This window comes from Capra hircus (genome assembly GCF_001704415.2).
Source record: "Capra hircus breed San Clemente chromosome X unlocalized genomic scaffold, ASM170441v1, whole genome shotgun sequence".
Classification (NCBI taxonomy): domain Eukaryota; kingdom Metazoa; phylum Chordata; class Mammalia; order Artiodactyla; family Bovidae; genus Capra; species Capra hircus.
Window position 1 is genome coordinate 32,652,357 of NW_017189517.1, and position 26,049 is coordinate 32,678,405.

The 26,049-nt window shown below is 41.1% G+C and overlaps 1 non-coding gene across 1 annotated transcript; it reads left to right on the plus strand.

The window, feature by feature from the left end:
- Window positions 1-13,207: 13,207 nt before the first annotated feature.
- On the plus strand, window positions 13,208-13,279 carry TRNAE-UUC. Its single transcript has one exon. It is a non-coding gene; the product is annotated as a tRNA-Glu (tRNA).
- Window positions 13,280-26,049: the final 12,770 nt, after the last annotated feature.

Below are 26,049 nucleotides of genomic sequence, written 5' to 3' on the forward strand. Positions count from 1 at the left end.
GCCACCAGATGCAAAGAGCTGGCTCATTTGAAAAGACCTTGATGCTGGGAAAGATTGAGGGTGGGGTCGCAGAGTCTGACACAACTGAGTGACCGAACTGAACTGAATCCATATAGCATACAATTCTCCATTGTAAATTTGCAATTCAATGGTGTTTGTTATATTCACAGAGATGCACAACCATTACTATAATTTCTGCTCTATTTTTCATCAAAAATAGGTCTTATTCACCACTGTTAATTGATTAGACTCCTGGTATACCTATGAACACACCGTCTTTGTTGTAAGCTGATTATTTCTTTCACTGAAAAAATTAGCTCTTCTTATAGCATTGGTATATCTAGTATAAGTTGAAAGTGTTTTCCTTAAAATGCATATGGTCCTTTCAGTAGAATATTATCAGGGAATAAAAAAGAATGTATTGATGCATGTTACAACATGAATGAATGTTGAAAACAGCATGCTAAGTAAAAGAGGGCTGTCTGGTGGCTCAGTGATAAAGATCTACCTGCCAATGCAGGAGATGCAGGTTTGATCCCTTGGTTGGGACAATCCCTGTAGGAGGATATGGCAACCCACTCCAATATCCTTGCCTGAAAAATCCCATGGATAGAGGAGCCTGGTGGGCTATGGTCCAAACAGTCGTAAAAGAGTGGACACAACTGAGGGACTCAGCACAGCACTGGCAAGGATGTGCAGGAACTGGAATTCTCATAACCCTGAGAGTAGAAATGTAAAATGTCACCAGCCACTTTGGAATGAGTTTGGCCATGTCTAAAAAGTCAAATTCACAGATGTCATATGATCCAGCTCTCCTATGTCTAGGTATATGCACAAGAAAGAAATCCTGTGTCCATACAAAGATTTGTATATGAATAGGTTTATAGAAATTTTACATGTAGTAGCCAAAGAAGTAGAAACAACCCAGATATTCATCAATAGGTGAATGGATGAACAAAGTGGTATATGTCCATACCATGGAATATGACTCATTAATAAAAAGAAATAAATTATTGATACAACAACAGAGATGAATCTCAAAATAATTTTGCTGAGTAAAAAAAAGGCAGCACCAAAAAGAGCACATACTTATGATTCCATTTATATAAATTTTAATAAAATATAAACTAATCTATATTGACAGAAAGCAGATCAGTAGCTGCTTAAAGAAGGGGAGAGTAGAGAGGGCAAGGAGAGAGGGATTACTATGGGGCAGGAGAAAATTTGGCGGTATGATGGATATGTTCACCATCCTGATTGAGGGGATGGTTTCACATGTGTATACATGTGTGAGTGCCTGTGCATATGTGTTCAATAGTTTAGTCATGTCCAACTCTTTGTGACCCCAGGGACTATAGTCCTCCCAGCTCCTCTGTCAATGGAAATTTCCAGGCAAGAATAATGGAGTGGGTTGCCATTTCCTCCTCCAGATTGAACTCATGAGTCAGACCATAAATAATACATAAGTCAACATTTAACACATTGTATGCTTTAAAGATGTGCAGTTTATTTTATGTCATTTTTCTTCAATAAAGCTGTTTCCCAAACCTCATTGAAAAAAAAAAAAGTTTCATTACCTTCACCATTCTTATTGGCATCTTCAGTAATAAAAATCTTATTTTAAAATCATCTGTTGACCACAAGATAAAATGATATTTTTCTTCTTCCTTGGATAAGTTGAACATACAGAAGAATCAGTAAATTAGGAAACTTTAAACAAAGAACCTTGAGAGTCGCTTGAACTGCAAGGAGATTAAACCAGTCAATCCTAAAAGAAATCAATCCCGAATATTACTTAGAAGGACTGATGCTGAAGCTGAAGCTCCAATACTTTGGCCACCTGATGTGAAAAGCTGCTCATTAGAAAAGACCTTGATGCTGGGAAAGATTGAAGGGAGGAGAAGGGGACAACAAAGGACGAGATGGTTGGATGGCATCACCGACTTGATGGACATGAGTTTGAGCAAGCTCCAGGAGGTGGTGAAGGACAGGGAAGCCTGGCGTGCTGCATTCCATGGGGGCGCAAAGAGTCGAACATGACTGAGCGACTGAACAACAACAAAAATAGAGAACCACAGGCCTTAAAGAGTTTTAAGCTGGAATATTCCATGTGCTGCTGAGAGTTAATGCAGTTAGATCAAGCAAAACATTCCTAATCCTGAAAGCTTAAAATTAGAGTTCTTATCAGAATACACATACATGATGTCAATGCAAATCCCTCACTCATTTATGAAGTTATTTTGACATATACCAATCTCTTTTTCCATTCAGTCATTTTAAGCAGGTCCTCATGGTGTGGGAGGGTTATAGCTTTTTCTCAGAAGTGAAGGGAAGCTATTCCATGACAAGGTTTCCTACTAGCAAAGAAATGAGTTGTGAGAGCAAATGCATAATTCAAGAAAATATGCTGTATTCAATTAATGAATAGCAGATTTGTAGAACTTAGCATGCATGTTTATCTTTGATCTTTCTCCTTTTTGATTCTAATATTCTTAACCTGCCTCTTGAGAAACCTACATGCCGGTCAGGAAGCAACAGTTAGAACTGGACTTGGAACAACAGACTGGTTCCAAATAGAAAAAGGAGTACGTCAAGGCTATATATTGTCACCCTGCTTATTTAACTTCTATGCAGAGTACATCATGACAAACGCTGGGCTGGAAGAAGCACAAGCTGGAATCAAGATTGCCGAGAGAAATATCAATAACCTCAGATATGCAGATGACACCACCCTTATGGCAGAAAGTGAAGAGGAACTAAAAAGCCTCTTGATGAAAGTGAAAGAGGAGAGTGAAAAAGTTGGCTTAAAGCTCAACATTCAGAAAACGGAGATCATGGCATCCGGTCCCATCACTTCATGGGAAATAGATGGGGAAACAGTGGAAACAGTGTCAGACTTTACTTTTTTGGTCTCCAAAATCACTGCAGATGGTGACTGCAGCCATGAAATTAAAAGACGCTTACTCCTTGGAAGGAAAGTTATGACCAACCTAGATAGCATATTCAAAAGCAGAGACATTACTTTACGAATGAAGGTCCATCTAGTCAAGGCTATGGTTTTTCCAGTGGTCATGTATGGATGTGAGAGTTGGACTGTGAAGAAAGCTGAGTGCTGAAGAATTGATGCTTTTGAACTGTGGTGTTGGAGAAGACTCTTGAGAGTCCCTTGGACTGCAAGGAGATCCAACCAGTCCATTCTAAAGGAGATCATTCCTGGGTGTCCTTTGGAAGGAATGATGCTAAAGCAGAAACTCCAGTACTTTGGCCACCTCATGTGAAAAGTTGACTCATTGGAAAAGACTCTGATGCTGGGAGGGATTGGGGGCAGAAGGAAAAGGGGATAACAGAGGATGAGATGGCTGGATGGCATCACCGCCTCGATGGACATGAGTTTGAGTGAACTCCGAGAGATGGTGATGGACAGGGAGGCCTGGCGTGCTGCGATGCATGGGGTCACAAAGAGTCAGACATGACTGAGTGACTGAACTGAACTGAACCGAATATAAAATTTAGCATTTTAGTCATGGTTCTATTTCTGTCTAATTATTTAGGCTACAGAGCGTATTATGCTAGTAGTGGTGGTTATTTGCAGAAGCAACCAATCACATAGCCCTTGTATTCAATAGCTTACAAATGGAGGGCTTCCTAATTTCTTAGGCAGGGAATATTTATGAGCAGTTTGTCTCTGGGAGCCCTGAAATATGGTACTTTGGAAAGGTGGGGATAAGTTGTCTCACATTTAGATTTGTGTTTTCCCATATATTTAAAAGTTATCTGAATGAATTACACAATGTTTAATAGCCAGAAAATATGAGGTTGGGAGATGGTTGATGTGAATACATATTTTGGAATTTATCAATATTTTTCATCTTTTGATTCTTATTTTTCCTTTCAGTGTTATTGAGATATGATTGCCATAGAGCACTGTAGAAGTTTAAGGTATACAGCATAATGATTTGACTTACATACATCATGAAATGATTACCACAATAATTTTAGTGAATATTCATCATCTCATATAGACATAAAATTAAAGGAACAAATAAAAATTCCTTGTAATTAGAGCTCCTAGAATTTACTCTCTTAATAAATTTCATATATAACATATAATGGGCTTTACAGGTGGCACTAGTGGTAAAGAACCCACCTGCCAATGCAGGAGACGAAAAGATACTGGTTTAATCCCTGGGTTTGGGAAGATTATCTGGAGGAGGACATGGCAACCCACTCCAGTATTCTTGCCTGGAGAATCCCATAAACAGAGCAGCCTGGCAGGCTATAGCCCATAGGGTCACACAGGTCTGACAGGATTGAAGCGACTTAGGATGCATGCATAACATACAACAGTATTATTAATAATTATATTTTATCATGGTGTACATTACATCCCTAGTACTTCTTTATCTTTTATCTGAAAGTTTGTATTTTTTGACCTTTGGAATGAAGATCCAATTCCCCCTACCTTCACCCACCTGCTTCTAGTAACTACAAATCTCATCTATTTTTCTGTGAGTTTTTTGGTCTGATTTTGAAGTGCAATTGACCTACAACAAATTAGTTCCTGTCATACAATATAGTGATTCAGTATTTCTATACATTTCAAAATGATCACCACAGTAAGTCTAGTTACCATTATGATGTACTTTTTGTATCCAAATATATTCACTGAAATGTTTGTTCTTAAAGACCAGAAAACTTGGGCCAAGACAGAAGGAAAGGATTCCTTGCATATTTCCCCAGTGACACTTCATATGCTTTAAGCTTAAAATTTGTGGGGAAATCTTACTTTGTTCTTAAACATAAATAAGTTTATGTGCTAATAAATGAAGCAAATTGGTATTTTTATCTGCATTCTGGCTGACTCGGGCAAGATCAAACCTTTCTCTTTCTTCATAATTTTGAGAAGTATTTGGCTGTGCAGAGCTGTTCAGATTGTTGTGGACTGAAGAGGTTATATAGATTGTCTTTTTTTATAAATTTGATGTTGTTGCAGTTAAGGAGAAAGAGAGAGCAAGAACCTTGATAAGAAAGTATAGGTGAGGAAAGATTTGGGATAGAAAGAAAGCAGACAGTGGAGAGGAGATTGAACATTTATTGAGCAACAGCTGATGGAGTTAGGTCCTGAAAAATTCAAGAAGATACTAACTTTGAAAAGAAGAAGAAGCATCCCTTTCTCTGAAACAGAAGGGAAAGATCAGCTCTGACAGATACTGTAGATTGACTCATTCAACACTCTCCCAACTAAAATCTTTATTTCTCATCCTTGGAACTAGGATTCTGCATGTAATAAGAACTGGAAGAAGGAAGTGATCAATACATGGCAATCGCCACATGCAGGGAGATTGGATTTCGGGCAAATACACTGGCAAAGGCATTTCAGTCTTCTGGGATTAGCCATGGAGGCAGCTGTCTAGAAATTATGGAAGAACAGCATAGTTCTGGGGCTTGGGTTAATAGCAGCTCCCTTACTAAGCCAGTTACCTGGTCGCTCAATGGTAAAGAAGCCACCTGCCAATGCAGGAGAGATGGATTCAATCCCTAGGTTGGGAAGATCCCCTGGAGAAGGAAATGGCAACCCACTCCAGTATTTTTGCCTGGAGAATCCCATGGACAGAGGAGCCTGGCGGGCTACAGTCTATGGGGTTGCAAGAGTTGGACACAACTAAACAGCAACAACAATAGTTAGGTGTAGGGAGTTGTTTCTAGAAATCTAGTCTACAGTTTGCTCCTTCAGGTCTCACAGTGATTCTGAGGATCATCTAATAGCCCTTAATAAACTCAGCTGAGTTTAGTTATTAAATTAACTAGAGTGAAATCATTTATCTATTTATAAGAATACTTACCTATACAGTAAATGGTATCAGAATGGTGCTGCAGTATCTAAAATGTGTTATTGGCTGAATTGAGTCAGTGGGAAAATAAATGCACTCATTTCAATATGGAAAGCTTGTGGCTGTAGTTAAGCTTCTGCCTGCTCTACCTTTTAGTATAAACCAAATATCAATCAAGGCTCTAGGATTAAGAAAAATGGTAGGAAGTCTTGGAAGTTGCCATGTACTGGCTCCTTCTTGTGGTTTTAAACCACTTTCTTATGGTTTTCCCATAAAAAAGTGATGAATTCAACCTGCAAAAATGGAAAGAAAAGTAAATGTACTAAGAGAGGTGCTTTTAGTCTCTGGCCTGCAATTGAAGTTTACTGAGCTTCCTGTAATTTGGAGCCCTGCAAGGTTGAAAAAACTGAAGGTTTCTGTACGCCAAAGGAAGCCATCGACAGTGATGAGCACAAAGCTGCAGCATTAGGGATAAATAAGGTTGATGCTCTGCTGGACAAATTCTCTGATCAAATTAATAGTGTTTTATTCTCAACAAAACTTATTGTTTCATATGTCCTGAAGGTAGAGGCTGTTAAATTAAAGGAGAAGAGGAAAATGGATAGAGTGCAAAGATAAGCAGCTAAAAGCCCCAGATTCTCAGGTTTAAAAAGTTTGTCTAGACCAGTGCTCTCCTCCCAAGTGTGGTCCACTGACTGGCTGTCGGTTAATGAATTTTTGGCACTGGTCTAAGAGGAAATAAGAACCTTGAACAGAATGTAAATCAGCTTTGACACTAAGATCAGCTTTTAAAAAATATTTTTTAATTGGAGGATACAATATTGTATTGATTTCTGTCATATATCAACATGAATCAGCTATAAGTATACACATGTCCTCTCTCTCTTGAACCTCCCTCCCACCTTCCACCCCTCTAGGTTATCACAGAGCACCAGGTTTGAGCTCTGTGTGTCAAGCAGCAAATTCCCAGCAGCTATCTATTTTATAAAGAGTAATGTATATGTTTCAATGCTACTCTCTCCATTCGTCCCACCCTCTCCTGCCCCTGCTGTGTCCACAAGTTTGTTCTCTATGTCTGTGTCTCTATTGCTGCTCTGAAAATAGGTTCATCAGTATCATTTTTATGGATTCTATATATATGCATTAATATATGGTAATTTTTTTTCTCTTTCTGACTTGCTTCATTCTGTATAATAGGCTCAGCTGACTTTTTTTTATTTTTTTATTTTTTTAGTATTTTTATTTTATTTTATTTTATTTTTAAATCTTTAATTCTTACATGCGTTCCCAAACATGAACCCCCCTCCCACCTCCCTCCCCACATCTCTCTGGGTCATCCCCATGCACCAGCCCCAAGCATGCTGCACCCTGCATCAGACATAGACTGGCAATTCAATTCTTACATGATAGTATACATGTTAGAATGCCATTCTCCCAAATCATCCCACCCTCTCCCTCTCCCTCTGAGTCCAAAAGTCCATTATACACATCTGTGTCTTTTTTCCTGTCTTGCATACAGGGTCGTCATTGCTATCTTCCTAAATTCCATATATATGTGTTAGTATACTGTATTGGTGTTTTTCTTTCTGGCTTACTTCACTCTGTATAATCGGCTCCAGTTTCATCCATCTCATCAGAACTGATTCAAATGAATTCTTTTTAACGGCTGAGTAATACTCCATTGTGTATATGTACCACAGCTTTCTTATCCATTCATCTGCTGATGGACATCTAGGTTGTTTCCATGTCCTGGCTATTATAAACAGTGCTGCGATGAACATTGGGGTACATGTGTCTCTTTCAATTCTGGTTTCCTTGGTGTGTATGCCCAGCAGTGGTCAGCTGACTTTTTAATGACAAGATTTCCTCAGTAAATGGGGCAGTGTGTTAATTTACATTCTGGTATAAACATGTTACCTTGTCACAGTCTGGAACTTTGAGTATAACTAGTCTAGGAAAGATCCTTGGCTGAGGTGATTCACATATAAATTGGTTAGAAATAAATATGGTAGAAATCTACTAAGTTTTGAGGAATATATTGCCCCCCCCAATCCCAAACCTGACTGGAATACTCTGGTGGTTGTTAAACCNNTGTTGCTATTGCATTCCTTGCCATTCTGGGATTGTTCCTAATAATAATAATAATAATAATAATAATAATAAAGGACACCTCCACCTCCTAGGTAAGCAAGCTCCAGTCCAGTGATGGTGGATTTTCATCCAATAGGAAGCTTTCCAACTCCTTTCAAGCATGGGTTCCCATTTATTTGGGGAACACTTTACAAAATGTCAAAGTATGATATGGTGTGTGTACAGACACGTCAGGGAGGAGTGTGCAAGGGAGCAGAACAATGCCTTGGCAGACATCAGTGACTCTGCACTTACTGTTCATTCTCTTTAAATTGTCTCCCTCTCCCTACTCTGACCCCTGGGGGTCATCTTTTAAGGTCTGGTCCCAATCTAATGATATTTCTGTAAACTTCTCTCCATCATGCAAAATTAAAGAATTTTTATCTTTATTTTAAATGCTCGCCTCCTGATACACAGTGGATGCTCTATAAATGTTTGTTGATTGAGTGGGTTGTTTGTACACAGTCTTTCAGTTGTGTCTGACTCTGCAACCCCATAGACTGTAGCCCACTAAGCCCCTCTGTCCATGGAATTTCCCAGGCAAGAATACTAGAGTGGGTTGCCATTTCCTTTTCCAGGGGATCTTCCCAGCCCAGGGATCAAACCCACATCTCTTGGGTCTCCTGCATTGGCAGGTGGGTTCTTTACCACTAGCACCAGACTACACTTAGGTCTATCAGAAGACATAGCCGGCTTCCAAAGGGGTTCATATTCCACCTGGGAAGCTCCTATTACTTACTTAGAAGTCACTGAGGGCAGACTTTTAAAGAAGTTTTTTCCCACAGTATATTCTAAGGACTGAACCCATTTCCCCACTCCCAGAAGCTCTTCATGAAAGGGTTTTGTGGTCAAATAAGATTGTGAAATGCTGCACCTTATGTACCTTTCTTAGAGACTCACATTGCCCACTGGCACTCTAAATGTTCTGAGAAGTCCTGCAAAAAGGAAATCCATTTAATTTAGACTCAGTATTTCCCAATCTGAAGCTTCCCTCATAGCTCAGTCAGGAAGGAATCCACCTGCAATGCAGGAGACGTGGGTTGGGAAGATCCCCTGAAGAAGGAAATGGCAACCCACTCCGGTGTTCTTGCCTGGAGGACTCCATGGACAGAGGAGCCCGGCAGCCTACAGTCCATGGAGCGGCAAGAGTTGGACATAACTTAGCGATCGAACCACCATATTTCTCAATCTTATTTAACCACAAACATAGTTCATGGAATACACAGATACACACACACATGCACACACACACACACACACACACACACACACACACAAGACAGAGAGAGAGCACTATGAAATACTGTTTATAGAATATGCTGAATGATTAGGAACTAACTGCTCTTACCTCACTGGTAAGATTGTCATACATAGGGTAACCCATATATCAAACATTGTTATATGGTTACAGTAAGGACATTAAATAGGAGAATTTAGGGGTATGAGGACAAAACCTACTAATTACAAAATAGGGACTGAGTATACTGAAAGTGGGAGCCAAATTCAAAATTTTGGAGCCCAGCCCATTTCCCAGTTCTAGTGATGACAGCCCTCATGTTAACACCTGTCAGTCACTTTGATTACTACTAGGTATTGTTACTACTTGAGAATAGGACCTTCCTCTGTGCATGCTCAAGGCACACGCATTGCAATGACTTGGACTTGCTTGGCTGAGATTCCATGCCTGTCTTTGGCTAAAAGTGGCACCAGGCAGAAATGATGAAGTATGGTCCAGGCTATTTGTTATGGAACGTTTTTATCATGAAGTAAGGACCATCACTTGGTTTCAGTCTTGCTTTAACTGGATCCCAAATGGACCAAATCAAGTAGTTTTCTGCCCCTTTGTTTAAATAATCACCAGTTAAAACAGCCCAGTTGATTATACCTGATTTATTGTTGCTTCTGTTCTCATGTGTACCATTTGACTGACTGGCTCTAATGATTGACAAGCAATCTGGATATGGCTCTCATCTCTTTCTCTCTGCTTTTATTTTGTTTGGATGTGCTTTTGGAGCCTTTGATCTTTTTAGGGCTTATGTTTTGCTGATGTAGAAGACCAGTTTCCTTTGAGATATTTGTGGTCTGTGTAGACAGCGAAGCTGAAGTGAAAAAAGTCCAGGTGTTAGTCGCTTAGTTGTGTCTGATTCTTTGTGAACCATGGACTGCAGCCTGCTAGGCTTCTCTGTTCATGGAATTCTCCAGCCAAGAATATTGGAGTGGATAACCATTTCCTTCTCCAGGGGATCTTCTTGACTCAGGGATTGAACCCAGGCCTCCAGCATTGCAGGCAGTTTCTTTACCACTTGAACCACCAGGGAAGCTCAGATGGGGAAGCTAACCATCACTAATAGAATGAGGTCCCAATTTATTCCTCACTTCAATAAGAAATTGACAATGGAATAAGGAGTAGTTCGTAAGGCCCTGGCTACTCCCAGTGGCTATAATGGATTTCTAGGCAGCCAGGGCTTCCCTGGTGGCTCAGACAGTAAAGGATCCACCTGAAATGCAGCAGACCTGGGTTTGGTCCCTCTGTTGGGAAGATCCCATGGAGAAGGGAATGTCTACCCACTCCAGTATTCTGGCCTAGAGAATTCCATGGACAGAGGACCTGGCAGGTTACAGTTCATGGGGTCACAAAGAGTTGGACACGACTGAGCAATTTTCACTTCACTTCACTTCAGGGAAAACACGATGAAGGGATAGATGGTGATACATATTAGTTCACTCTCAGGTGAGCTTGTTCTTTTGATTCCTGGAGTGGTTGCAGTGTGTTGACAAAATTCAGTTCAGTTCAGTTTAGTCACTCAGTTGTGTCCGACTCTTTGCGACCCCATGAACCACAGCACACCAGGCCTCCCTGTCCGTCACCAACTCCCGGAGTCCACCCAAACCCATGTCCATCGAGTTGGTGATGGCATCCAACCATCTCATCCTCTGTCGTCCCCTTCTCCTCCTGCCCTCAGTCTTTCCCAGCATCAGGGTCTTTTCAAATGAGTCAGCTCTTCGCATCAGGTGGCCAAAGTATTGGAGTTTCCGCTTCAACATCAGTCCTTCCAATGAACACCCAGGACTGATCTCCTTTAGGATGGACTGGTTGGATCTCCTTGCAGTCCAAGGGACTCTCAAGAGTCTTCTCCAACACCACAGTTCAAAAGCATCAATTCTTCTGCATTCAGCTTTATTTATAGTCCAACTCTCACATCCATACATGACCACAGGAAAAACCATAGCCTTGACTAGACAGACCTTTGTTGGCAAAGTAATGTCTCTGATTTTTAATATGCTGTCTAGGTTGGTCATAACTTTCCTTTCAAGGAGTAAGTGTCTTTTAATTTCATGGCTGCAGTCACCATCTGCAGTGATTTTGGAGCCCCCAAAATTAAAGTCTGACATTGTTTCCACTGTTTCCCCATCTAATTCCCGTGAAGTGATGGGACCAGATGCCATCATCTTTGTTTTCTGAATGTTGAGCTTTAAGCCAATTTTTTGACTCTTCTCTTTCACTTTCATCAAGAGGCTTTTTAGATCTTCTTCACTTTCTGCCATAGAGGTGGTACCATCTGCATATCTGAGGTTATTGATATATCTCCCAGCAATCATAATTCCAGCTTGTGCTTCTTCCAGCCCAGCGTTTCTCATGATGTACTCTGCATATAAGTTAAATAAGCAGGGTGACAATATACAACCTTGACGTACTCCTTTTCCTATTTGGAACCAGTCTGTTGTTCCATGTCCAGTTCTAACTGTTGCTTCCTGACCTGCATACAGATTTCTCAAGAGGCAGGTCAGGTGGTCTGGTATTCCCATCTCTTTCAGAATTTTCCACAGTTTATTGTGATTCACACAGTCAAAGGCTTTGGCATAGTCAATAAAGCAGAAATAGATGTTTTTCTGGAACTCGCTTGCTTTTTCAATGATCCAGCAGATGTTGGCAATTTGATCTCTGGTTCCTCTGCCTTTTCTAAAACCAGCTTGAACATCTGGAAGTTCACGGTTCACATATTAAATTATCCAGCTATTAATCTCTATAATCAAGCCACATGCTGACCCTTTATGGTTAAATGTCATTGACACACAAAAACTAGAACCCAAATTTCTGGTTCATTTGGTAGTAGTGGCTCAGTAGATACATGGTCTACCCTTGAAGTCATTTCCATTAAGCACAAGGCATGGTGATTCTGTTAGAGATTCAGAGCTTTAATAATAGACTTTTAGCTGCAGCTGTTTCTTACACCATCCATTTTCATGTTATACTTACTGGGATCTCTAGTCTCAGTTTAGTCCACGTCCAGGTTCTATACAGTCACAGATTCCCTATGGCCTCAACATGCCTGCCTAAGGGATAAGTACGGCCTTTAGTATTTGTGTTAGCTTTGTTAGGCCAATTTTTAAAATTAGATGAATTTATTTTCTGTTTCTGTCTATATCTTTCTAGTACCAACTACTTGAACCAGGAATTTTAGGTCTCAGAATAACAGAAAATAGTTTTAAATGATTCCCAGATTACCCAGAGCTTTGGAAGTTAGAACAGGAATTTTAAGAAATGTTTTGAATAATGAGATGGTAGAATAGGAAAATGAGAGCACAAAGGGTATTTGAACTGCTGTTAAGTATTCCAGGAAAGACTTTCTCCTTCCATCTTGCTATGCTAAATAACTGGGTGCTGGAAGCACAAAGGTAATTGCAGGCAACACAGGAAGACTAGTTGGACTTAACCTTGGAAATGTTGAGTGCATTTCCCAAGGTGGATATATCTTTATTTTGCTTGTGTAGGCGTTTCTTCTCCATCTCCCCCGCCTCTCCCCCACATCTCAGCCCCCTCCAGCCACATCTGGTCTTAGTTATACTCCTTGGCCTTCAGGTCTCACATAGCCAACCTCTCTCCCCTCCTAGCGCTATGTCCTGTCAGTCAACGTTGGGCTCAATAGAAAAGGCCACATGAACATAAATTATGCCCTCAAAGGGAGGTCATTTATCATTGACCTTCACTGAACAAAACCAGGCTGGAAAGGTGATGTTTGTATTACCAAAAGTTCCCTCTCCTCAACCTTCTACAAATTGGATTCCTGGAGACAGGTTTTGAGAGGATTGGCTTGAGCATGAAATAGAAAAGAGCAGAGAAGTGGAGCCAGGCTGGGCCCTTTGAAAAGAGATAGTTTGCAAACGACTTTGCCATATGTAGTATAGACTTCAAGCTGTCTCATACAAAGATAGATTTTGTACTTTTAAAGCAGGCTTAAGGGGATTCCTTGGCGGTCCAGTGGTTAGGACTTGGCACTTTCACTGCCAGGGCCCGGGTTCAATCCCTGGCCAAGGGACTAAGATCCCCCAAACCACGTGGTATAGCCCCCTTTCCTCTCAAAAAATAGGTCTTATGATGGAAGTGGCCCAACATCAAATATACTGATCTTCTGGAAAGAAAGGACCAAGTATAGTCTGGTGATTGGTTATTTCTTCAGCAGTTTATCATCTTCAGTTCAGTTCAGTCGCTCAGTCGTGTCTGACTCCTTGCGACCCCATGGACTGCAGCATGCCAGGACTCCCTGTCCATCACCAACTCCTGGAGATTACTCAAACTCATGTCCATTGAGTCGGTGATGCCATCCAACTATCTCATCCTCTGCCATCCCCTTCTCCTTTCGCCTTCAATCTTTCCCAGCATCAGGGTCTTTTCAAATGAGTCAGCTCTTCACATCAGGTGGCCAAAGTATTGGAGTTTCCGCTTCAGCATCAGTCCTACCAATGAACATTCAGGACTGATTTCCTTTAGGATGGACTGGTTGGATCTCCTTGCAATCCAAGGGACTCTCAAGAGTCTTCTCCAACACCACACTTAAAAAGCATTAATTCTTCGGTGCTCAGCTATCTTTGTGGTCCAACTCTCACATCCATACATGACCACTGGAAAAACCATAGCCTTGACTAGACAGACCTTTGTTGGCAAAGTAATGTCTCTGGTTTATAATATGCTATCTAGGTTGGTCATAACTTTCCTTCCAAGGAGTAAGTGTCTTTTAATTACATGGCTGCAGTCACCATCTGCAGTGATTTTGGAGCCCAAAAAAATAAAATCTGCCACTTTTTTCACTGTTTCTCCATCTATTTGCCATGAAATGATGGGACAGGATGCCATGACCTTAGTTTTCTGAATGTTGAGCTTTAAGACAACATTTTCACTCTCCTCTTTCACTTTTATCAAGAGGCTCGTTAGTTCTTCACTTTCTGCCATAAGGGTGGTGTCATCTGCATATCTGAGGTTATTGATATTTCTCCCGGCAATCTTGATTCCAGCTTGTGCTTCTTCCAGCCCAGCGTTTCTCATGATGTACTCTGCATATAAGTTATATAAGCAGGGTGACGATATACAGCCTTGACATACTCCTTTTCCTATTTGGAACCAGTCTGTTGTTCCATGTCCAGTTCTAACTGTTGCTTCCTGACCTGCACACAGATTTCTCAAGAGGCAGGTCAGGTGGTCTGGTATTCCCATCTCTTTCAGAATTTTCCACAGTTTATTGTGATCCACACAGTCAAAGGCTTTGGCATAGTCAATAAAGCAGAAATAGATGTTTTTCTGGAACTCTCTTGCCTTTTCCATGATCCAGCGGATGTTGGCAATTTGATCTCTGGTTCCTCTGCCTTTTCTAAAACCAGCTTGATCATCTGGAAGTTCATGGTTCATGTATTGTTGAAGCCTGGCTTGGAGAATTTTGAGCATTACTTTACTAGCATGTGAGATGAGTGCAATTGTGTGTAGTTTGAGCATTCTTCGGCATTGCCTTTCTTTGGGATTGCAATGAAAACTGACTTTCTCTAGTCCTGTGGCCACTGGTGAGTTTTCCAAATTTGCTGGCATATTGAGTGCAGCACTTTCACAGCATCATCTTTTAGGATTTGAAGTAGCTCAACTGGAATTCCATCACCTCCACTAGCTTTGTTCGTAGTGATGCTTCCTAAGGCCCACTTGACTTCACATTCCAGGATGATTGGCTCTAGGTGAGTGAGCACACCATTGTGATTATCTGGGTCATGAAGATCTTTTTTTGTATAGTTCTTCAGTGTATTCTTGCCACCTCTTCTTAATATCTTCAGCTTCTGTTAAGTCCATACCATTTCTGTCCTTTATTGAGCCCATCTTTGCATGAAATATTTCCTTGGTATCTCTAATTTTCTTGAAGAGATATCTAGTCTTTCCCATTCTGTTGTTTTCCTTTATTTCTTTGCACTGATCACTGAGGAAGGCTTTCTTATCTCTCCTTTCTATTTTTCGGAACTCTGCATTCAAATGGGTATATCTTTCCTTTTCTCCTTTGCTTTTTGCTTCTCTTCTTTTCACAGCTATTTGTAAGGCCTCCTCAGACAGCCATTTTGCCTTTTTGCATTTCTTTTTCTTGGGCATGATGTTGCTCCCTGTCTCCTGTACAGTGTCACGCACCTCCGTCCATAGTTCATCAGGCACTCTATCAGATCTAATTTATTATCTTAGAGTTTTATTGTTGATGAAATGCTGAAGGCTCTGAGCAGTGATGGAGCTGGGGCTTGGTCATTTCAATCAAAACTTTGACACAGTATTCCAGTCTCTCACACTGACTAGTCTATCAATATCCAACATTCAGCAGATGGAAAGAGCCTGAAAGTGGGATTCAAAGACCTGAATTCTAGTCTTCACTCTATTTTCCACTAGTTATATGTTTTGGGAGTCAATCAAATCTCTTTTCTGGACCTCAGTTTTTGAGATAAGTACATGACCTACAAGAGTATTTCTAGCTCTATGTTAACAGAGTAGTCTTCTTACAGTGTTGCTTCTGTTTAGGTATTTTTCACCAAGCTGCTATTCTTCTCAAAGCCCTCCACCTCTCTATGCTCCTAGTCTCTCCAACCTGATGTAGTAATCACCTTGGTGGATATGTTATTTTCTAGGATGGTTCCTAAAGGGATTTACACAGTTCTTATATTCAGATCTTTCAATGTCTGTGATGACATAACCAGAGAATACTTTCAAATGTAATTTTGATTTGACTTCCTTTTCTTAACATTGTGGATGACATGAGAAGCAGAGGGTGGAGGAATCACGAAACAAAATGAGATAAAAGCCAGCTTGCCAATTGTTCCAAGCATTTGACAGTGCCATTATTAAGGTGTCTTCAACATAGTGGTGCTATTTTCAGTGCAGAAAAGGAATATTGCCAATGGGAGAGGCTAGCATCAGAGCTGTTTCTTAAGTAATCAGAAGAATCATTAAGTGGGAGTTTATTAGGGAGTTGATTCCATGAACAACCTTCGAAGTAACTGGCTTCTTGTTTTTAGTTCTTTATTTTCATCTTTTCCATTATTGCCATTCCCTCAAAGTGAAGGACAATTCATTTTCTCCAAATGCAGTTTTAAAAATAGCTTTATTGAGATATAAACCCTTGTGTGTGCTTAGTCGCTCAGCTGTGTCTGACTCTTTGCAACCCCATGGCCTATAGCCCGCCAGGCTCCTCTGTCTATGGGATTCTCCAGTCAAGAATACTGGAGCGGGTTGCCATGACCTCCTCTAGGGGATCTTCCCAACCCAGAAATCGAACCCAGGTCTCCTGCATATAAACCTCATACCATACAACTCACCCAATTCAAGTGCACAGTCCAGTAGCTTTTAGTTTATTCAGACAGTTGTGCATCTGTCACGAGGATCAATTTTAGACAATTTTTATCATCGTGAAAACAAACTCTACACCCTTTAAACATCATGGTCCAATCCCCCAACCACCCCTTTCTCCAGGCAATCACTTATCTACTTTCTGTCTCTACAGATTTGCTCATTCTGGACTTTTAATATGAATGAAATCATCCCACATGTGATCTGTTGTGGCTGGCTTCTTTACTTAGCATGTTTCCAAAGTTCATTATGTTGTAGCATCGCACTATTTCATTCATCTTTATGGCTGAATAATATTATATTATTATAAGAGGATATACTACATTTTATTTATTTATTATTGAATAGAAATTTGAGTTGTTTCAACCTTTTGTTATTATGAATAAAGCTGCTATGAACATTCATGCTCAGATTTTTATGTGGACTTATGTCTTTATTTATCTTGGATAAACACCTAGAAATTATATTGATGGGTTGCATAGTATGTATATGTTTAAAATTTTAAGAAACTGCCAGACTATTTTCTAAAATGGCTGTACCATTTTACATCCCTACTAGCAATGTATGAGGATTCTTCACATCTTGCCAACACTTGTTATTGTCTATCTTTTAATGAGTCATTCTAGTGGATATAAAATGGTATCTCATTGTGGGTTTTTTAAATTTTCTTATCCCTAATAACTAATGGTATCAAATATATTTTCTCATGCTTATTGGACATTTGTGTATCTTCTTTGTTAAAATGTCTATTTAGATCTTTGCCATTTAACAATTAAATTATTTCCTTATTATTGAGTTATAAGAATTTTTTATATATTCTGGATATGTCTTATATCACATGTATAATTGCCAAATATTTTTCTCCCAGTCTGTAGTATGTGTTTCCACCTTTTTAATGGCTGTCTTGATTTTTCAAGAATGAATTGTTTTATTTTGTTGAAATCCAGTTTATTAATTTTTGTGTATCATGTGAGTTAAGGGTCAAAATTTTTTTCCCTCCTTCTTTTCTTCATTCCTCCCTCCCTCTCCCTCTTTCTTTCTGGTCTTTCTTTTTTTTGCAAATGTATATCCAACATTTCCAGCACCATTTGTTGAAAAGATAAGACAGATTTTTTTTTTAATGTGAGTTTAATCCAAGAGTTAGAAATAGCAGTGACCCATATATCTGGCAAGTACCTTGACTTCAAAAGTTAGCAGCCAAATTCTGTGAAGTTTTCTCTTCCAAGAACTTTGGATGTGAACTAACAGCACAGAAGTTTCTCTTGTATAGATGTTCTGGAACAGTAACTCAATCCAAAGCTATAACAGTGAGGTTGGCTAAGCCTCATTAAGTAGGAAAAACATAAGAGGGCTCAAGAGAACTTAAAAGGACCTATTGTTCCTTGGCAGTGCCCCCCATGCTCTAGACTCTTGGTCTCAACCCACACCCATCCAAACTTGCTTATCCCCCGTCGTATCCCTTCAGGGTGGTGTTACACAGGATTGGGCCTGGGGAGTAGGGAGATGCCAAGAATTTCTTGGATTACTTTTTTGGGGAAAAGCTTAATTAAGATATAATTCACATACCATATATTTCACCCATTCAAAATATACAGTTCAATGATTTTTTAGTGTATTCATAGACATGTTGCAGGCATTACCATAGTCAATTTTTAAATATTTCATAACCTCAAAAAGAAATTGTGTTAACTTTTAGCTACCTCTCCTCTACCTTCTATTTCTCCTAGCCCTAAGCAATCATTAATCTGCTTTCTGTGTCTATAGATTTGCATTCTTTGGACATTTTATGCAGATGAATCATGTAGTCTTTTGTGACTGGTTCTGTTCACTTAACATAATGTTTTAGGCTCATCTATGTTCTAGTATATGTTTGGATTTCATTTCTTTGTATGGATGAATCATATTCCATTATATGATTATACCACATTTTATGTACCCATTCATTGGTTGATGGACATTTGAGTTGTTTTGTTTCCATCTTTTGAATATTATTACTAATGTTGCTATGAGCTTATGTGTGCAAGTTTTTGAGTGGCCATATATTTTTATTTCTCTTGAAGATATACCTAGTAATAGAATTCTTGGGTGCTGGGGTTTTTCCTCTTGCCTAACCACCAAATTCATGTTCCTAAAGCATGTACCCAGAAGACTACTCCAAGCAAACAAATTGACAGTCTTTTTTTTTTTTCTATATAGAGATTTGGCCCAGATTTCTTGCCTAAGGGAACACTAGAAGGAAATATGAGGGTCCCTTTAACAAATTTCCTTAAAGCTAGAGCAAATACAAAGAAGTCATTTCCCTCTTCTTTTTATCTTAGTCCCACCCTGCCCTTTCTAACTCTCAAGCATCAAAGAATCTTTCTAAACAGAAGGAACTTCTACTACAAAGAATTACAGATTCTTCCCTAACCACCATAGCTTCTTTTAAAAAGTATACCAAAAGGGATCTCCTGAACCCCAATCCATCTATTTTTCCTAGATTTAAAATTCGTTTATTTTTGATATCACAGATTCTACCCTCTCCAGGTCTTGTGATATTAGCTCTTAAGGGGGAAAAAAAGAAGTTTGGGTGTAGAGAGCCACCGCAATCCTGTATACATTATTAGCTCAGTGGTCTTTATCTGAAGCAGTTTTGCCCCTAAGGGAGCATTTGACGTTATCTAGAGTTTCCTTTTGAACTGTGGTGTTGGAGAAGACTCTTGAGAGTCCCTTGGCCTGCAAGGAGATCCAAACAGTCCATCCTAAAGGAGATAAGTCCTGGGATTTCTTTGGAAGGAATGATGCTAAAGCGGAAACTCCAGTACTTTGGCCACCTCATGTGAAGAGTTGACTCATTGGAAAATACTTTGATGCTGGGAGGGATTGGGGGCAAGAGGAGAAGGGGACGACACAGGATGAGATGGCTGGATGGCATCACTGACTCGATGGATGTGAGTTTGAGTGAACTCTGCGAGATGGTGATGGACAGGGAGGCCTGGCGTGCTGCGATTCATGGGGTCGCAAAGAGTCGGACACGACTGAGCGACTGAACTGAACTGAACTGAACTGAACTGAGGGCTTCCTTTGTGGCTCAAATGGTAAAGAATCTGCCTGCAATGCAGGAGATGCAGGAGATGTGAGTTTGATCCCTGGGTTGGGAAGATCCCCTGGAGGAGGAAATGGCAACCTACTCCAGTATTCTTGCCTGGAGAATCCCATGGACAGAGGAGCCTGGTGGGCTACAGTCCATGGGTCACAAAGAGTCAGACATAACTGAGCAACTAACACTTTCATTTTCACTTTCAGAGACATTGTTGGTTGTCACAAATGAGGGTGAGATGCTACTGAAATCTAGTTGGAAGAGGCCAGGGATGCTGCTTAACATCCTACCATGCACAGAACAACTCCCTGCAGCAGAGAATTATCTGACCCAAAATGGCAGGAGGGCTATGACTGATAAACTGTGTTACAGGAAATAGTGCAAGGCAAACATGGCAGAAGATGAATCTGAGAAGAAGTCAAGGGAAAGATTCAGGAATAACCTTGTAGAAACTACCTTACAGAGCTTGGATATTATCCTGTAGAGAAAGAAACCACTAAAGGATTTTAAGCAAAGGAACAGTGTGATCAGATTTGCAGTTTGGGTTAGTCACACTGTTGTTCTGGATTTGAGGAAGACAAAACCAGTAGGGAGACCAAGTAGAAGATTGTGTGGTAGAATAGGAAAGAAAATAGAAGGATCTAAGCCCAGGCAGTGGTATTGGACATTGTTGTTATTTAGTCGCTAAGTTGTGTCTGACTTTCGCGACCCTATGGACTGTAGCCCACAGGCTCCTCTGTCAGTAGGATTTCCCAAGCAGGAATACTGAAGTGGATTGCCATTTCCTCCTCAAGGGGATCTTCCCAACCCAGGAATCAAACCCACATCTCCTACGTCTCCTGCACTGTCAGGCACATTCTCTACTGAGTCACCTAAATTACTACAAATGTAGCAGTTTAGAGCACCAGCCACTTATTATTTCACAGTTCTATAGATCAGAGCTAAAGCAGCCTTGACTGAGTTCCCTGTTTAGGATCATGCAAAACTAAAGTCACAGTGTCATATGGGCAAGGCTCTTACTGGGAGGCTCTGAGTATGAATCTGTGCTTCCTTGGTGGTTCAGCTATAAATAATCTGCCTGCACTGCAGGAACCACAGGAGACACAGGTTCAATCCCTGGGTCAGGAAGATCCCCTGGAGAAGGAAATGACAACCCGCTCCAGTATTCTTGCCTGGAGAAGCCCACGGACAGAGGAGCCTGGTGGACTACAGTCCATGGAGTCACAAAGAGTCGGACATGACTGAAGTGATTCAGCACGCACGAGGATGAACCTAGGTCTAAGCTCATCCAGATTTTTTGCAGAATTCAGTTCCTTGAAACTGTAGGTCTGAGGTCCTCACTTCCTTGCTGATTGTCAGCTGGGAGCCATTTTCAGCTTCTGGAGGCTACCAACATCCTTCTCACATGGCTCTCTCCATCTTCAAGCCAACACAGTTACATAAAATCCTTTTCAGGCTTAGAATCTCTCTAATTTCCCCTTCTGCCAGCAGTCAGAGTAAACTCTTGCTTTTGAAAGGCTCACGTGATTAGATTGTTGCTACCTGTGTAATCTCCCCCTTGATGAACCCAAAGTCAACTGATTATTAACCCTAATTATATCTGAAAAGTCCCTTTGTGCCATACAACATAACATAATCATAAAAATAACAGATCATGTTCCCATGTTCTTGCCATATTCAAGGGGAGGAGATTATACAAGGGCAAGGATCATTCTTATAATTTTGCCAGTCATAGGTGAGGAAGGAGGAGGATTCAGGTGACTCTGAGGTTTATGGGTAGATTGTAGAGCCATTCACTAGACTAGGGAAATCCAGGGCAAGAAACAGAGTTTAGATGTACTGAATTTGGGATGCCTTGCTACATCTGAGTGGAATCTCCAGAATATAGTGATATATATGGGTCTGGCATCTGGAGAGAGGCCTGGGCTGGAGATGTGTAGATTTGGGAATAATCTGCAAACAACGGTGGTTAAAATAATGCAAGTAGAGAAGTTGTTCCAGGAAAAGACTATGGGGGGATATTTGCATTAAGGGGATGAGTAGGAGGAGGAGCCCAGGAATTGATAAAGAGGTCTGTGGGTAACTAGATGATGTGTCCAGAGAGGCTAAGAGAATAGTTTTGAGATAGGACTGTGCAAGTGTGTCAAATATGACAGAAAATGTCTATTTCAAATGGCAATTTAGGTTATTAAACCAGTCAAATTCAGGTCATTCGAACAGTCATTATGGCTGATTATAGGAGGCAAAATTTTCCAATCGATCAGAGGGCAGAGTCTGGCTCAGGAAGGTCCTCAGAGGCATGTAGGCAGATGGAGTCATGAGTGGGTCAGGCTATGGGATTTGATGCTTTTTGGCAGTTCCCATGCTCCAGATCTATCATAACTTGCTTGTCCAACGTTTCATTTTCCCAGGGCTTTCCTCTCTGTCAGCTCCTGTGTTATATGTCATTACCAAAATGCCCTTCTGGTATAACTTATGTCATGCGTGCATTTTAATATGCAGAGCTAGCCATTTATCTATTGTGCCCTGTCCTGCCTTATAACTTTAAGCTGTATATGGCAACCCACTCCAGTACTTTTACCTGGAAAATCCCATGGACGAAGGAGCCTGGTAGGCTGCAGTCCATGGGGTCACTAAGAGTCGGGCATGACTGAGCGACATCACTTTCACTTTTCACTTTCATGCATTGGAGAAGGAAATGGCAACCCACTCCAGTGTTCTTGCCTGGAGAATCCCAGGGATGGCGGAGCCTGATGGGCTGCCGTCTATGGGGTCGCAAAGAGTCGGACACGACTGAAGCGACTTAGCAGTAGCAGCAGCAGAAAAGTTAGACTTTTTTCAGAGCCTCCATCTCAGCTAACAGATTCAGTTGGTAAGGAAATCATTCCTTACTATAATGTTATCTCCTATCAGTTTAGAGAACATTTCCAAAATTGTGTTATATGTAATACTAAGACAAGGAGGCCTGGTGTGCTGTGATTCATGGGCTCGCAAAGAGTCGGACACGACTGAGCGACTGAACTGGACTGAGTCTGATCAGAAGTTCTTTGATCAAATAAGTTTAGTAACATTGTACAGTATATTCCCCTCTTGAAAAAAGGCTCCAATAAGCCCTCTATAGAGAAACCTGCTTGATTTTGTTTAGACCAGTGTTCCCCAAACTTGTTTGAACACCAAACGTATTATTAAAAAAAAAAATAAAAAACTATGACCATATGGTAGAATGCACTTTGGGAATCAATGGCCTCTGCCTTGGGTATTTATTTGCATTTTAATTAGAGAAGCTTAAAAAGAAAAAAAAAAAACCTCCAAGGCCCAAAGGAGTAATTAAATGGAGAGAAAACAGGCACCATTACATTTTGACAGGGGTGGTAAACTGGAGCATGGGAGCCTTTGTAGATAGAGTATCAACAATCACCACGAAGGCAACACCTTTTTACCCGTGTTCAGTGTAGGGCTTGAGCACACTTCTCTCTGATATAGACTTGACCAAAAGGGAGATTTGTCTAGATGTTTCAAGAGTCCCCCAGAGTTGTAAGTGATTAGGAGTATCCTTTTGGTCATAGGAATTCAGGTTCAGCTTCGCTAACAAGAGTGATAAAGAGTCAGCAACGTCAATTCCATTGCCAGGTTTAGAACCTTCACAGTAGATTTAGTCCTGAATAAAGCAGTACTCCTTCCACTAGCCCATGCTGCAGAGTAAGGAATCAGAGACAGGTTCACTGATGAGACTTAACTGCCATAAGTGGTGCTTGCCATTTATGTAGGCTGCATACTTCCTATTGCACCAAGTCTGGGCTTCTCCAACTGGCAACAATTTGGCAGACCCTAGGGGTCTGAACAGCTCGCTCAGCATGATAATAACCCTTAAAAGAGGTTTGGGGGCAGAGACCAGTACCTCCTGAAGTCTCTTTATGTCTGCCTATGCATGGCTGTGCCCTGTTTCTTTTAAGTACGGGCTGTCTCATCTGATGAAGTCGTATATAAATATTTATATGTCAGGACATTTCTGGTCTTACTCACCAGAGACATTACAGCCTTGATAAAAAGCTTCCCTCTGGCAGTCTTTGCCTCCACAGTTTATTTAATATGGCAGTTGATAGGTGAACTTCCTCTTGCTGTTTGCAAAGAGGATGGGGCCTTGCCTTGCTTGAAGTTTCAAGTGTTTGGCTTGTGGCCTGCTGGGAATTGATGTTTGTGCTTTCCCAGGGACTCCTCTGATTAAGAGAAGTGTGGGTTCTCCAGTGGGCCATCCTACCTTTTAGGTTTCAGATCTCCAGTACTAGTTGGTAAACTTACAGATGCATGATGACTGGTGGGCCCCAGGCAACTTTTGTCTTACTAGACCCCTTTCTCCACTTAAAAAATAATTGCCACTACACTGGTATGAATATATTAATATTATATATTTCAATATTTTGTATAATCTAATATTTTTCTGATTTTAAAAGAAATTAAATAATGCTCGTGCATGTGTGCTAAGTCACTTCAGTTGTGTCTGGCTCTTTGTGAGCCTATGGACTATAGCCTGCCAGACTTCTCTGTCCATGGGATTCTCTAAGCAAGAATACTGGAGTGGGTAGCCATTTTTTCCTCCAGGAGATCTTTCTGACCCAGGGATCAAACCCACAACTCCTGCGGCTTCTGCGTTGCAGGCAGATTCCTTTATCACAGAGCCACCAGGGAAACAGGGGTTCATAAACATATGGTGAGTCCTAGGCACTGTGCCTAGTGTACCTAATGAATTGTTGTTGTTTATTTGCTAGGGCTTTTCCTGGTGACTCAGAGGTTAAAGTGTCTGCCTGCAATGCAGGAGACCTGGGTTCGATCCCTGGGTCGGGAAGATCCCCTAGAGAAGGAAATGGCAACCCACTCCAGTATTCTTGCCTGGAGATCCCATGGACAGAGGAGCCTGGTGAGCTACAGTCCACGGGGTCACAAAGAGTTGGACACGACTGAGCGACTTCACTTTATTTGCTAAGTCATATCCGACTCTTTTGTGAGCCATGGACTATAGCCCACCAGGCTCCTCTGTCCATAGGATTTCCCAGGCGAGATTACTGAAGTGGGTTGCCATTTCCTTCTCGAGGGGATCTTCCCGACCCAGGGATCGAACCCACGTCTCCTGCATTGGCAGGTGATTCTTTATCACTGAGCCACCAGGGAAGCCCACCTAATCAGCTCTAGATACAATGGGCTGTTTTCTAGGCTGGCCACTGTGAGCTCACATGAGCTAAGCAGTGACTAAAGAGCGGTAGCTTCTTAGACCTCCCAGTGAATAACTAAGTACCAAGCAGAGCTCTTCTCCTAGTTCAGTTCTAACATATTTTACCCACTGTTACAAAGCATGATAAAATTTCATCCTTAGTCAGCATTTTCTCTGGCCTGGTGGATAAGTGTTGGGAATAGGAATCTGCTTCTTCAGCATCTTTACAGAGAGACTTCTGGGATTGATGAATGGCATCATTCATTTCCAGGCTGGAACTGCTTCTGTCATTTAGCCTGCAGCACCGCAGAAGGCAGCTGAGTGAAAGGGGCTGTGGAAGTTGATTAACAATGAGATAGATTACTGCAGCTCAACTGGAGAAAACAGGCTTGGGGCTGGCTTTAACCCATGTCTGTTTTTAGTGGTAATCGATATAGACACCTCTTTTTCAACCCCAATCGTAATCTTCCATAGCAACAGCCTGGAATGGGGTTCAGAATGCTACCACTGCTGTCACATGGGCTGCTGAAGAGTTTATTAATGAGCTCCACCTGAAAACTGATGGTGGCTGGAACTGGGTAGAACTGATATAGAAGATGAGAACTTGGAGGGGTCCCCCACCCATGGGGTGTACTTTACATAGCCACTCTTGCTTTTGGATTTTCCTCCAACTGGGACTAGGCTGGGACTCACACTGTAGAGGAAATAAATAGTTGTTACTGAGCAGGCTAAAAACTCCTAGCCCCACTTGGCTTAATAGTCCTGGCTCTGGTTCAGTTCACTGAGTGGTATGGAGTTTGGCTACTCCACAGGGACCTTGCTGAGACCTTGAGTTCAGATTGAGCAATCTCTCTCCCTCCCTTCTTGTAAAGCAAAAATTCTGTTTAAATCAATATGTTTCCATCCCCCGAGCTGAATGTGGCTTTCGAGGATGACAGCATCAACTCCATACTGCCCTTGCCCTTGTCAAGTCCTGACCTGAAATAGAACAGAATGGTGTGGGGTAGCTGGGTTTGTATATGTTAGCACATACAGCATAAATGCAAAGATACAGACCCTGGGAATCTTCACACAAAAGGCAGAACTGGTGGGGATACAAAACAAAAGTAATCAGAGTGAAATAGAATCAGAAAGAAGTGAAGTTCCCTGGTGGCTCAGAGGTTAA